The sequence below is a fragment of the Lampetra fluviatilis genome, chromosome 14 (genome assembly GCF_964198595.1).
Source record: "Lampetra fluviatilis chromosome 14, kcLamFluv1.1, whole genome shotgun sequence".
NCBI lineage: Eukaryota > Metazoa > Chordata > Hyperoartia > Petromyzontiformes > Petromyzontidae > Lampetra > Lampetra fluviatilis.
The window spans coordinates 7386427-7401843 of NC_136288.1; the positions used below are offsets into that span (position 1 = coordinate 7386427).

The window sequence follows — 15417 nt, forward strand, 5'->3', positions numbered from 1 at the left end:
TAAACGACACGGCCAGTCACCGTGTCGTCTTCCACCACCCTCCCCGCCCCCCTGGTGTGTGTTCTGACTCCTCGCCCTCCCCTCCCCTCCTATCGCTCCTCTTTGCCGTGTGCCTCCTTCCTCAGCCCCTGTGTGTGTGTGCGCTTGTGTGTGGGGAGCGGTAGTGTAGCAGGTAGCGCGCTGCGCTACGAACCCGGCAACCCGAGTTCGATTCCCGCTCATGGCCGACAACGGGTGACGATTATCTGAGCCGGTCCTGAGCCTCCCTCCTAGGTCGACTCAGCCTCAAATTATTACCTGGTGCGGTGCTTTAAAAAAAACATCGCCACCCGGGAGACAAAGGCGACCGGGCGTGGTCCTAACCACCCACCCCTTGTGTGCGGTGCCGGACTTCATATGTGCTCGCTAACAGGACTTGTCCCAATAGTCTGTTAATGCTATACGGGGGGTCTTTGTCTTTGTCTTTGTTCAGTCATAGGTGCTGCTACTCGCTAACAGCACTTGTCCCAACAGTCTGTTAAGGCTATACGGGGGATCTTTGTCTTTGTGTTCTGATCCCTCGCCCTTTCCCTCCCACCCTACCCTCAATCCCCAACCGCGTGTGTGTGCGTGTTTTACCACCTACCATCCCATAACATTTGGAGAGTATGATTCCAAAATCACTCATGACACACACACACACGCACGCGGGCTTTTTTGTTCTGCGCGCGCATTTGCTTACGACTTGCGCGTCATTAACAATGTGTTTCTTTGTGTGTGTGTGTGCCAATGTGTCATCTGGATATCTGAACCGGTCCAAAGGCTCCACCTAGGTTGACTCAACCTTAAACGTGTGTACACATCAACACCTTGGAGACAAAGGCGTGGCTTTTTACCATACGCGTAATGTGCCGTTCTGGCCTTAATAGGCGCTACCTAACGGCACTCGTCCCAACAGTCTGTATGGGCGATATGGGGGATCTTTGTGTTTGGTTCTGTAGATGCTCGCTTGTTAGTCATCATTACACACGCCTTTGTCCAGCTTTCGGTTCAGCAATCGTGAAACCCATCAAAGGGGTGAAAGGCGTGCGGGAATAATGAATGTCTTTAACCCGCCATTCAAGTGGCGGGTTAAGGCCGGCAGTAAAATCATCTGGTTTCCTTTTTTTTCTTTCTCAAAAGCAGACGGAGACGCAGTCGCGTGGGCTTGGAGGTGCCCTGAGAGAATGGTTTGACAGACCACGTTTTAGATGGCAGCAACGAATCATTAGGTTCGTCGTGGAGAATACAAACATCAACATAAATAAGCTGACAAAATGCCTCGTTCGCAAATGTCATTCTACATTTAAACAAAAAAAGCACTCATCCCATCGGTCGCACGGTCCTATGTCAATGCATCATTCCCGCAGTATTGGTTCAACACTACCAATCTATTGGTCCGGTTTTGACATGTAGTGCCTCATCAGCAGGGCCAGGCTTACTTTGAACTTTGAACTTTGCTTGAACCAATGCACGTGAACTGCCAGAGGACCGGTAACTAAACAGACAGGGTCCCTTTGCCCACGAGCCACTGATTGGAGAGAACGCACGCTGGTAAGAGACACAACTGTAACTGTGAAGAAACGCAGGTGAACTTGAGCAGTAAACGTGCCTGGAAGAGAAAACGACTGACGGTCACCAATCATGACAGAGTGGCAGCCAAGGGATGGAACGCATCCGAGAGAGAGAGAGACGGAGGGAGAATGCCCACGAAGGAGATGGAGCAATTACATTGTATGCAAGGGGCTCGGTGGATTGTGTGCATCCGAGGATCGTGAGGGATGGCGACATTTTGGGGAGGCCTTCTGTCCAGCAGTGGATTGAACGTAACTGACGACGGCGATGATGATGATGATGACGACAAATGTGAACATTTATTTAAAACTAATGACGTTGAAAATGGAGGCCTATTAGCAGCAGTTGCGTTGATGTGAAGACAGAAGCAGCCTTTGCTTGCAGATCAGCAATCAACCAGGCCTGCAAGCATGGCATAGTACAGCATTGTCCAAGCGTAGTAAACGTTAATATTAGTAACCAGTAGCAGGCTTCGCACACTTTCTATTGGCTTGAGCGTCACACTCAAACGGAGACATTGGCTTTAGTGCTGATGACGCGTGTAAGTTTTAGCTTGAGACCTGAAGCAATATGCAGGAGTTGAGGATGAGCCTGCCTGCACTTTGAGCACGACCCTGACCTATGATTAGGAGCCTGACCAACGAGTTAAACCAATAAACATTCGACTCTAATTGTGCCAAAATTCAGAAATTTGGGCAAAAATCAGATCTGGAACAAAACTCGACCGTACGCTCAACCTGGTGCTCAAAGATTACACTTGATGCAGGCAGGGAGCCTCGTCAGGAAGCCTGGCTATGGGGGATTGATCGCAACACTCGGAGGAACAATCAAAATGGCAGCCCATTGGTGGCTTCGCAACTACGAACAAAGACAAATAGCCTAAACGCCACAATCATTCCCCACTTCTTGTTGATGGGGAGGCGAGCCCACAGCACCCTGGGACTTATAGTCATCCTATGCACAACTACTACGTACACATATATACACACATATATATATACAATTTACGGACTTTTGTAAATCCAATGCTGGATGAAGGCCTTCCCCCATGCTGGTTGTTTGACCATATTTCACCACATTGGTCAGTGTGGGTTGGTGCAGGTGGCTGCCCTGTAGTTGTCCAGATGTCACTCGCCACTGATGCTAGCCGTGGCTGAGAATTAAACGTTGTCCACCAGGCTTCACAATGAAATGTATTCATCACTGCACCACTGATTCAGCCCCAAGTAGTTTGTATAAATAATTGCATAAAAAAAAACTTTCCATGCAGCTTGATAAATGGTTTTCCTAGGGCAAAACAGTAGCTTAATTAAACCACAAATGCACCACATCTCAGTGTTGCTTCACCCCCCCCCCCGCCCAAAAAAAAAAATATATTAATAACAAAAATATTTATCTTATGGAATGCTGCCCTGGTGTAGTGGTTAGCAGACTGGGCTTGCAACACAGAAGCCGCCAGTTCAATTGTGGTAGTTGAAACACTGGGGCACATTTCGTAAATCCCATTGCTGTTGTCCGCCCAGCAGTACAACTGGATACACCAGCCATTACATCTGCAGGTGGCATACGGTAGGGTAAAGTGTGGGCACTCCCACCTCTTCCATGTTTTGTGGCTAGCATAGCAGAGGTCAAACACCACCTCGAGGGAGTCTTTAGAGCTCCCTCTAGTGGAGGCCCTTTGACAAGCAGTGGCACGAGTCAGCAGTTGCAGGGCCGTGCCTCATACCTGCGCCATTTTCTTCCTAGCAAAGCCTCATTGAGTCTCGACCGCCCTTCACGAGGGCCATGCTTTGGATATTTGCCACTCATTGAGTTTTTTTTTTACTACTTAAAATTAGATAGCTTAGAGAAGTCCGTTTTTACGTGAGAGATTAACTCTCAAGATTGGCACAGACATGTGCGGCACCAACCAACTTCATCATGTTGCCAGAAGAAAAGGGGAAAAACCTATTATCGAATTTTGGTACTGACAAAGGAGGTCACATGATGTAGATGCTAAACCCCGAGCTATCATTACTCTGATAGGGCATTGTCTTTGGGCTGTATGCCTTTTGGCATCCTCTGGTCTAACACCGTTTGAGACGAGGCTCAAAAGAAAGCTGTCTCTGGCGTGGACCAATCAGTTTCAAGGACAATGCATATATTATCAGAGTACGTTTTTTGTTTGCATTTTGACCACAAGTATTGTGGTTGATGCAGACATGATTCCTTGTGAAAGGTTTCAGTTTGATGTTTTAACATCTTAACACCTGTTTTGTTGCCAGAAGTAAAGGGGAGAAACCTATTATCACCAACCAACTTGATGTAGTGCCACATCACAGCCAAGCAGATTGGAAGTCCCACAACTCACGAATGCATGTCTGTGCATGATCCAGCAAATCCACCTCCAAAGTGTTATTGCATCGCTGTGCCTGTGTGAATTGGCAACACCGTGTGGGAGTGATGGCACACCAAGCTTCGCAGACATAATCCAATATTTATTTTAGAGATAATTTACAGACAACTTTAAACCCTTTAATCAATTAACTGTTGAATGTCTCCCTACGCTGTGTTCGTCGTGGGGATTATTTGACCATACTCCATCACGCTGGTCAGTACAGGTTGGTAAAGAAGTGGACTGACGTATTGGTTCAGATACAACACCCACCACTGATATTAGCTGTGGCGGGGAATCAAACTTTGGTGGCCGGGTTCGTACCGCAGTGCGATAACCACTGCACTACCACTCCACCCCGACTGCATGGTAAACCGCACTAAATAAATCAGCCAACAATGCATTGAATTCATTACACCTTTGCTGCTGTCATTCAGTGTTACCTTATATTAGAATCCTCTGTGAAGTCGACAAAGAAGCTCGGGCTGGAACCATCTTCAGTCTGGCCACGTGAAAACAATTCATTGCACAGAGCAATTGGATTAAACGTCGCTTTCAAGTGAACGAGTAACCTACTTTCTTTGTGCTCTTATTGTAGCGATATAATTTATTTTCCCCCTGAGATTCCATACAAAATGGACCCTATCTCTAAAACGCATCCCCCCCCCGCAAGTTGCAATGTAAAGTACCTTTGCAAACAGAGATATCTCCTCATTCACCGGGACTGACACTGAATAATCTAGGAGCTGGCCCTGCATTCATGAATATAGCCCCGACTACTTATATCTCTCACTCTCTCGTAATGAGCCCTTTTATACGGAACCTATTTGGAAAGCATCTGGCATCAAAGCTGGGTAGCAGCAGTCATGATCATGGCCACAGTGGTAAACAAACATACACTCTGGCTTCAGACAGATGCACACACACAAGCACAAAATGCACAGATCCTCTCTCGCGTTTGTATAACATGTAAGGGGCAAGTGTTATTAGCGAGTGATTACTAAGGCTATCATGGTGCACTATTCCGTTCTCCCTGGCCCCTTTATCTCCCCAGCGTTGTTTGCACCGTGCATTTAAGGCTGAGCTGACCTAGCGTGTATGTCCAGGAAGCATGTGCAACCAATGGCCTCACAGTGCAGTCTGCTACTAATCACACGTAACATGCATACAATATACCTGGATTCAGCGTGTGCGGATAGGATGGTAATGTGAATATGTAAAACTATTTTCATCTAAGAATACCTACATTAATATAAGACAACATATGCACACATGCATGCACACACAATTACACAATTATATATGAATTTGGACGCTCACACATCCATATGCTCCAATGAATTAATTTAGCTTAAAATATAAACGTGTTGACTTCATGGATGTTACTAGACATTCCCTTTGAATAAGTGAATTCAGCAAGTGCAGATCTTGGAAAATAGCTTACGACAATAAACTTGCTCCATGACGACTTTAATTCATTCGTGGCAAACTACATGAGCTCGATGACACGAAAACACCAGGTCTCTGTACACGACGGGAAAACCCTGATCACGACGGAAACATATCGGAAGCCAGAAAACATTTGCGTGTTATCTGAAACTTCGTCTCGTACAGCTCAAGATATCCTCACGGGCAAGGCGGTTGAGGCCACCGCACATCGCCCCACCAACGCTCGCTACCCCCTGCAACTGCTGTGCCGAGAGAGTGAACTTGGTGACCTCCAGGGTTGCAGGCCCAGTGTGCTAGCCATTACACTCAGGCATCATCCGTCATCGTGAAGCGAGTTAGAATTCTCGTTTTGCAGATGACGCGGTCCCTCATCCCTCCGGAGTGAATGACATTGCGGGCGGCATTTGGGATATCGCCAGCAGCCGTCGTATCGCACCACAGGAATGCGACAATTCCACCACTGACGAAGGGGCCACCGATGGAGATGATCAATGCCTGGCCCAGACCAGTTTGAGCAAGAAAACAATGTATCTGATCACCATAACCCTTCGATTTCTGAGCTCGACATTTAATCCCCCCCCCACCCCCCCAAAACAAAATCTAATTGCATCGTTTCTCAAAAGGCATGACGTATGTTTAATTATTATTCGTTCGAAATCAAAACGGGCATTTACCATGAAAGGAAATGATGCAGTGAACAGGTGGACTCAGGATGAATAAGATTGGATTATGAAGTGAATGCGTGTATGTAGATCCCAAAATTAACGCTATTTTCTGCAATAACATGGCATCGTGCAAGCCTTTGATGGGACGAAAATTATCCACCTTTGACAAATGTGGTCTCATTGGAAACAAATTGACCACCGGAAGGTTGAAAAATAATGAATACAACCTGTTGTGTTGTGGCGAGGCCTGGCGAGGTATAACCATGTTTCATCGAGAACACATGAACTTAAGGCGGTTACACGGCCCAGTGGAAGCGCGTTAACCACTTATTGCAGAGGTTTGCAGTTCAAATCTGTTGGGCCAATCTGGTTAATACTGCTGGTGTATTACTCTAAAGTGTGCGATGTCTGCTTAATAGTGGATGTTAAAGATCGCATGACGTTATTCTTGCACCATTTAGTGCCAGGTTCAGGGTCCAAATTTGCCAAACTTGAAAACGACTCGCTGATTACCCAATTGGGATTACACATAGCAACATCGTTGCCACCTAACTGTGAAATAGACTATGTGAAACATAGCACGTTCGCGATGGTCTTGCGCTCTGAGAATAGCGCGAATACCAAATATGCAACATTAGTGCTTTCATCTCACCCAACAACAATCACAACTTAACGTTAATTCCAATACAATTGCAAGGTCAAAAGTTCAAAATCCAGCTGGGGGAGGGGGTTAGTCAGCGCATCATCCCTCCACGCAGAGCCGTCCCTCGGGTATGGCGATTTGGGGGTGACCGCCCTGAGTCCGCACATTGGTGAGGCCCACGCCTCAATGCCACGATGTGAGACGTTATACTTCCGGTTTAGTTTAAAGGCATAGGGGGGACCCACAAGGTGGGATTTGACCCTGTCTCCACGGTTAATAAAATCAGTACATACCACTTTTAGGATAGTCAACAGTGCTCATCCCGTGGTTACAAAAAAGGGCCCTATGATAAGAATGCGGAAATTTCCACCATCGACTGAGGACTCGCCACCAAAGATGGGCCACTGTCCTTTCGCTTATTTGAGCAATGAGAGTTAATCTTGATGGAGTGTGCGTAATTTGCCGCAAACCACAGAAGTCCTCGCGAGAAGAGCGGTGTGCATTTTGAGTGAGTGCTTTCCCATGCAATGCTATTTATTTTCTTTCTTTCAAATTGCTGCCAATTGTTCTGCTTGTGATGTCTCCAGAGTGCCCACAATGTAATGCCATGTTACTTGGTTGCCATGGCAAAGTCTATTGCGCTACTCACCATGAAAATATAAGATTAAAAAAATGCATTGTACTGTATGCAGCTCTGTAGGTTGATGGTGTCAGGTTCTCACTTGAGAATGTTGTGGTAGTGCTGGTTCCGAACCAGTGGTCAAAATTCAACATCCCTTGGGCAAAACAACCTGTTTTTCAATAGGACTCGTTTATCAACAGGACATGTGTTTACTTCCCACAATGTGGTGCTCCTATTGTCAAGACATGCTGGACTGAGTCAACCGAGAATTCAACTTTAAAACGTTTTAGATCGTGAGACAGGTGTGGTATTGCTGCACACCCGTCTGGCCAGATATGACAAAAAAATATGACAAGAATCTTAATTTTCAACGATGCAAATGCATAGGATGACTTACGTGTAGCGTTTCAAAGTAGATGTTTCATAGCAAGGATAATGTAAACTATTTGTGATAGCAATGTTACATTCCAGCACTTCTACACAATGATAGGTTAAGCAATAAAATACGCAATTAAAAGCTAATTTTACTGCCGCTACGAGATAAAGCAGTGCTATTGGCAAACCGATTTGAAAGAGACTAACTTTGTATAAATTCATCAACATCTTGCAAACACACTTGGCCTTGCCATGAGAATGTTATAAATCCACCACGAGCTCAAGGCCAAACAAGACATTTAAAACAAGGAAGCTTTTCGAGAGAGAGAGAAAAAAAAATCTCCCTTCATTACATAACATGTGACAGCTACAATGATCATGCATGTTTGAGCGTTACACGCATTCCAACTGCTTTAAACACACGCACCATGCCGACAACGATGTGCCACCAATATTCGTGTTTGTAAGCTTGCTGTGAGCAAGTGGGGGGCATGTCGTGACGCCATGGAACGATGTGGCAGGTTTGACGAACGTTTGTGTGGTGACGACTTATCTTGCCGGAAAGCCGCTCGACACATCTGGAAAAAAAGGGAAGGGGAGAAAAAAAAGTGCATTCGATTTTCAAAACGCATTGCGCTGCCCACGTGAAACATTACGTACCCATTGGGCAGGTTGACTGATGCAGTTATGGGTCATGGGCAATTTCCTGAAAAACCCCCACCTGCTTCATTTGTTCACGAGACAAACACAGCGACGTGACAAACAAAAAAATGTGGCCATTAACGTTTGTTACCTTATTTTTTGGAACGCATTACATCATTGCATGTTAACTAATGGGCTTGAGGTTTTAGGGTGATGAATTTGTTCGGTTTGCAGACGAAATGCTATGGGGTGCATGTTTTATTTACTCCACACCTAAGCGTGGCTGTTGAGAAACAAAGAAAAAGCTGTTCTGTAATATTATCCAAAAAAGCCAAAGTGTCTGTCCATGGGGTGGTGCTCGTCTCTGTTTGCAAGCCCTCAGCCAGTTGTGGGAAATTCACAATTCACGTGGCAGTGGCCCAATCTCTCCACAGGACGAAGACGCTCACCGCGCGTCATTCTAATACATTTCAAAAAAGCGACGTTTACACATTCAGTCAGGCTCAAGGCAACGAGCCACTTTGCAATGTTTGGCCATCGTGCCATCAAACAAGTTGCACGTGACCGAGATGCGTGACACTGAAATGACGCGACAGTTAATGACACCTGCTGGCTAATCACGTCTGCTAACCTTTCACATTTTTTCTTTCACTTTCGCCCACAACACAAGCATTTGTTAAATGGACTGGGCGATTTGTGTTGCATATGAAACTTAAAGAGACGAGGCCCTCTTGACTTGGTCAATGAGGCTGATCACCAGTTCTTCCGAAAAGATTAGTAGCTTTTTAAAATATATTTTGTGAACGTATTTTTTTTTTACAGTTGACCTACTTTTTGTCGAAGTGTACTAGACATTAACTCGGCGATATATCGCATTTTCTTTGTTACTTATGTCATCCATACATCACAGACAGGAAGCTGTTTAAAATTTGTGGGGAATTTATTCTCCTCCAGCACGGATACTCCTTTGAATGTATCGCTTTTCCCTTTAAGAACACAGCACGAGAGGCAATGCTCTATACCTATAAATGATGGCTATGGCCATGCTATACGTTATAAAATCGTGACAGCGTGCGTTTGTCATCCACGCGGCCTCGCGTGCGGTAGACTCCCAGGATGCAGAGAGGGAACGCGTAGGAGCGCATGCAACGATGATAGGAGGATATTTGTGGCCGACGCATTTCAGTAGGACGTCTTTAATAAGTTGACCTCTACGTCTAAATGTAAAAGGGAATTATATTGTTGTTGGCAGTGTGTGGTGCACATGCTCATCGCAATACATGTCCACGAAACATTGCTGGCTGGAAGGTGGCCATGATTGTTTTTGTTCATTTATTTCACTCCCAAAAAGTATTGAGTTATAACCATAGCATTAGAAAGCAAGTAGGGCGATTGAGTTACATGTGTAGTGTTTTTATTTCACGCGGACAACTTTTTTTTTACTCTCCTGTGTCACTTTCAAACAATCGAAAAGTCGTGAGAATTTTATTGTTTTATTTTTATCATTGTATTATTTCCCTTCTACGTGACTTTACCGAAAGAACCAAGAATAAGAAGAACTCCTCGCGTTCAACGCCACGCGACTCCGTCGCAACTCTCCCGCTTGCGCCGCTCGCCTGCTTCACTCGCTCTCTCAGTCTCTCCACTGCTAGCCTGGTCTCTCTCTCACTCTCCTAGCCTCTCCACTGCTAGCCTGGTCTCTCGTTCACTCTCCTAGCCTCTCCACTGCTAGCCTGGTCTCTCGTTCACTCTCCTAGCCTCTCCACTGCTAGCCTGGTCTCTCGTTCACTCTCCTAGCCTCTCCACTGCTAGCCTGTTCTCTCGTTCACTCTCCTAGTCTCTCCACTGCTAGCCTGGTCTCTCGTTCACTCTCCTAGCCTCTCCACTGCTAGCCTGGTCTCTCGTTCACTCTCCTAGCCTCTCCACTGCTAGCCTGGTCTCTCGTTCACTCTCCTAGCCTCTCCACTGCTAGCCTGGTCTCTCGTTCACTCTCCTAGCCTCTCCACTGCTAGCCTGGTCTCTCGTTCACTCTCCTAGCCTCTCCACTGCTAGCCTGGTCTCTCGTTCACTCTCCTAGCCTCTCCACTGCTAGCCTGGTCTCTCGTTCACTCTCCTAGCCTCTCCACTGCTAGCCTGGTCTCTCGTTCACTCTCCTAGCCTCTCCACTGCCAGCCTGGTCTCTCGTTCACTCTCAAAGCCTCTCCACTGCTAGCCTGGTCTCTCTCTCACTCTCCTAGCCTCTCCACTGCTAGCCTGTTCTCTCTCTCTCACTATCCTAGCCTCTCCACTGCTAGCCTGTCACTACGCACTCTGGTAGCTTCTCACTGTACCCTCTGATAGCTTCTCCACTGCTAGCCTCTCACTATATACTCTGCTAGCTTCTCCACTGCTAGTATTCGCGCACTCACACTCAGGACTCCGCTAGCCTCTCTACTGCTAGCTTGTCTGCCCACGAGGTGTGGAGAGCGGGCCCGGGACTTCTCTTGTGTCTACTCTTCTCTTCACTCGGACCAACTCAACTCACAACTCCCCCCCCCCGCGTGTCCCCGCACATCGCCCTACATCCCCTCACTCATCAAGAGTCCTCAGGTGGCCCTCATTAAGCCGCCACTCACGCGGGGTCTCGGCCACATCGCCTCCATCTGCAGACTCCCAGGCGCCTCCACCGTGTCTGCATTTGCAGCCAGCCAATCACTGCCATACATCTCAATTGCGAAAACGTTTTGGGTTAGCCAGATTTGTTTGTTGCAGTACAGAGTTCGACCGATAACTTTAATCGAAATTCTCTTAAGGTTGTTATTGTTTGACTTGCATCCCACTGGGATTTTTGCACACGGCGTTGATGCACGGTGCTTTTTCTGGAAGACTTTGCTGTTTTTTTACACTAGTTTTCTGTTGCGCGTAGGGGGCCGTCCATAAATGACCTCACGCACCTAGGGGGGGGCGGTCAGACATTTGTGACGATGTGTGACGAGGGGGGCGGGGGGTTCAGAAACGTGACGTCACATCAAAATGCGCAATTTTAAATAAATATAGACAACACGTTCTACTTAATTAAATATACTTTTTAATAAATGTTTTCTCCTACAACATCAGAGCGCAGCGGCACATAAAATACGCACTACAATGACAATAGTTTAAAGCAATTTGAAGCATGTTTTATTATTTGGGGGGGGGGGGGGCAGAGCTTTGTGACGTCTTATTTCAGGGGGGGTCTGACTTTTTGTGACGTCGTGTGACGAAGGGGGGGGGGGGGGATCGTCAAAAGTAGCGTGACGTCATTTATGGACGGCCCCTAGTCACTTTAAGAGCCGCATGGCTCACAGGGCTATACCTAATAAATGCGACTAAAAAACTCACAACTAATTGGTCGTCTATCTCTGGATTGCTCTCTCACGGCACCTGTGTGCCCTGACCTGACCTCGCTTCTCCACCGCTCACACGTGCGTGCAAACTGTTTGCAAAACACCACGTGCTCTACTCCACTACATACTATGTGTAAGACTTATCGGATACCCTATAAAATACACAAACAACAGATACTCTGACTATTCCGTGATGCCAGCAAATTGGGATTTAATTCAGAATAATTAAAATTATTTAAATTCGCAACACACTGTTGCACACTCGCTCTTGTAGAGAATGAACGACTCAGAGGTGCAAGGAACTACAAACAGGAGGGCAGCCATGCGATGAGCCAGTGCCAAAAACTGCGCAAGTTCTGCAGTCCTCTACATATGAAGGTGTTATAGGCCAATTAGTGAGTGTTTATATGTGGGAGGGCCTGGTGAAAACCCACGTGTGCGAGGGGGAAACACTCGATCCCATACAGACGGAAGAGGTGGAGTCCACATTTTTACTGTCCAGCCATTCCCTGGTGATAAGGGATTCGGCTCCTCCTTGATGCCCACGGGAAGGGAGTTTTGCAATGTCTGTGCGACGATCCACCAACCATCGCTGCTTCCACAGCGCTGAATTACAGGCCATGTGCATAGCCACCACCGCCCGGCTCATTATATCAGAACGAATTGTTTGTTAGAAATTGTAAATAATAATCCTGCTCTTTTTAATCAAGTACATGGCATTTGCCCCTCCATCATAATCTATGTTACTGGTGTAAAACATTTAAAAGCGCAATTCTTGTTACAGTAAAACCTTGGATTGTGAGTAACTTGGTCTGCGAGTGTTTTGCAAGACGAGCACATTTTTTAACTAAATATTAATTTGATAAACGAGCGAGGTCTTGCAATACGAGTAGTACGTGTATACGCTTTGTCTACCGAGCGTCACGTGATCACAACTGATATACGAGTGCTTTGGATTACAAGCACGTTTCCGGAACGAATTATGCTCGCAATCCAAGGTTTTACTGTTTTTGTCTTTTGGATAAACGGATCCTAGATATTATTCTTGAGCACTATGTCTCTGGGGAAAATTGTGACGAGCCTTTTGAGTATCGTGATATTTACTCTCGATCTGGGGCTTTAGATGCTGTGCACTACATCCATTGGTATCTTGTTCTATGAGGAGGCCAGTGCCACCATTACGAAAGGGCCCTTTGTCGCTTCTATCGGATTATTGTGCATTTTTATCTTCGCTACTTCAGATTCTATCTCGTACAAGGGGGGACCTAGCAGAGTGGATACAATGGCAGCATTGCAGTAGGGTAATGGCATATATCTGTTTGCAGTCATTCCCGTGTGGAGAAATGCACTTTGGGTGGAAGTGTCTACTTAATGCACTGCAACTGGTCTGGAGTTTACGTTCCATGCATTGAGCTTAAGAGGAGCAGTGCCACATATAAACAAACTGAGATCTATCTCAGGGGCCGTCCATAAATGACGTCACGTACCTAGGGAGGAGGGGGGGGGTCAGACATTTGTGACGATGTGTGACGAGGGGGGGGGGGTGAGAAATGTGACGTCACATCAAAATGCGCAACTTTCAATAAATATAGACAACACGTTCTACCTAATTAAATATACTTTTTAGTAAATGTTTTCTCCTATACCATCAGAGTGCAGCGCCACATTAAATACGCACTACGATGACAATAGTTTAAAGCAATTTGAAGCATGTTTTATATATTTTTTTGGGGGGGGAGCTTTGTGACGTCATATTTGAGGGGGGGTCTGACTTTTTGTGACGCCGTGTGACAAAGGGGGGAGGGGGGGTCAAAAATTGTCCAAAATCGCGTGACGTCAATTATGGACGCCCCCTCAGTACAGGGACTCAATTGAAGCTGAGTCGACATAGAGGAGGCTCTGGACAGGTTCAGATAATCGTCACCGGTGTCGACAGTGAGCGGGAATGAAACTCGGGTGGCTGGGTTCGCGCTAACGACTCCAGCTCACTGCACACACCGCGGGAAGGGTCACGCATAGCACCGTTCTTGGAAGGTCCTCACAGGATTATTACATTTAGTATCAGGCTTGTTTACCCAGGAAAGCCTCAATGAGTGTCATGGCTCTCATACAAGAGGGTCCTGCCAAGTTTTCGCAGTCGGAAGGGGGGAGGGCGATGATGAATATGTATATTCCAATGAAGTAATTTGTGGGTAATTATTTTTCTTGCTGTCAGATTTGGACCATGACACCGACACGACAATGGCCTCCTCTCCTGAATGGCGCAACGGGATCTTTAACGTCCACTGCGACACAGGCAGCGTGTACTGTCACGGTTTCATATTCTGTACTCACAGTGCCTGATCAGGGCAGGCCCTGGGACTCGAGCCGCGACCATTTGCAACAATCAGCCAAGCGTGATCTCGCAAAAGGCCACGCCAACGGCCCGTGGACTCGCAGAGTAAATGCCCTCGTGTTCACAATCATTAATGGAAATTAAATATGCACTTGCTTTAAAGTAAATGGTGGCACTGGTAGCTAACCCAAAGGTTGTGTTCACAGTTGAGAACCTAGAGTAAACACACACCAACATATATATATATGAGAACACAAGGGTAGGATAACAGAAGGAACATTCATTGAAGACAACGAGATAGGACCTGGGAAAAGCTTTCCTATAGCAAACGTCTACAAGATCCACGTATGATCACCTCTCAATGCATTGGCATGTTAGTGAATGTGAACTGACCACCGTATTGATAGCCGATGGTCAAGAATAATGACAGAGTGGCAGCCAAGGATGGAACGCATCAGCAGGACATTCACCAAGGCGATAGAGCGAGGAAATCAGCTTATGTACAGGTGCTCAGTGGATTATTACATCGAAGGACGTGAAAGATGGTGGTCACTTGAGAAGGCTTTCATCCAGCAGTTGATTTTTCAAGGCTGATGATGATGAAATACACCCATATGTAAATGCAGCTATATTAGTGAATTACCAGTGACATGTATTACCTCTGAACACAATGTCTTTTCGAAGAACATTTCACTGATAATCTGGGTTTGCTTGAGTGAGAGCCTGACAGGTAATGAAGAATCGGGTTTAGACTTAAATCCCACACAGAAAGTGTGTGAGGGAGGCTGGCGGTATATTCTGAAAAGGACAGCCCAGTGAGAGAAGATGTTGCGAGGCAGATCAACAGGTAAGGGATGGAGAAAAGAGAGCTTCACAGGACGTGTGAGAGAGAAGATTGCAGCTGCGCCGATCTGTTGATGTTGGTTTGTGCACTGAGAGGTCTTCACCTATAGCCCACGATCCGAAACAGAAAGCAGTACCACCTGCAGTAGCAAACCAGTACCAAGGTTCACCATTGTGTTGCCTGCTCTTACCGCGTGTTGTTCGACATGAGGTCCTATTTTTCGCTCCACGTGTAGGAAGATTTTTCAGGGGAATGAATGTTCAGCTGCAGGCAAAATGGAGAGCTATTACAGCGCAATCACAAAAACCGGCGCAGCAGGAGTTAGAAAGTTTATGGTGTATTAATTCATTTTTATCAGCCATATCGAGAAATTGGTACCACTAAAGTTTAGTATTTTCAAGTGGCACTGGCAAGTGAATTGCCTGGTCTGCTCGTACTGACTAGTAGCAGAGAATAGAGATTGGCTATTCGTGGCGATCAAGATGATACACTTATGATTTTAATGTGAAG

The 15417-nt window shown here is 46.3% G+C and overlaps 1 long non-coding RNA gene across 1 annotated transcript in view; it reads right to left on the reverse strand.

Moving 5' to 3' along the window:
- Positions 1-8264: 8264 nt before the first annotated feature.
- The window catches only part of LOC144935736 (uncharacterized), a 33296-nt gene continuing 26143 nt past the window's right edge, over positions 8265-15417 (reverse strand). Inside the window, exons 2-3 of the long non-coding RNA XR_013637337.1 lie at positions 15098-15171; positions 8265-8299 (exon numbers count right to left, since the gene is read on the reverse strand). This is a non-coding gene — a long non-coding RNA (uncharacterized LOC144935736). The remainder of the gene's footprint in view (positions 8300-15097; positions 15172-15417) is intronic.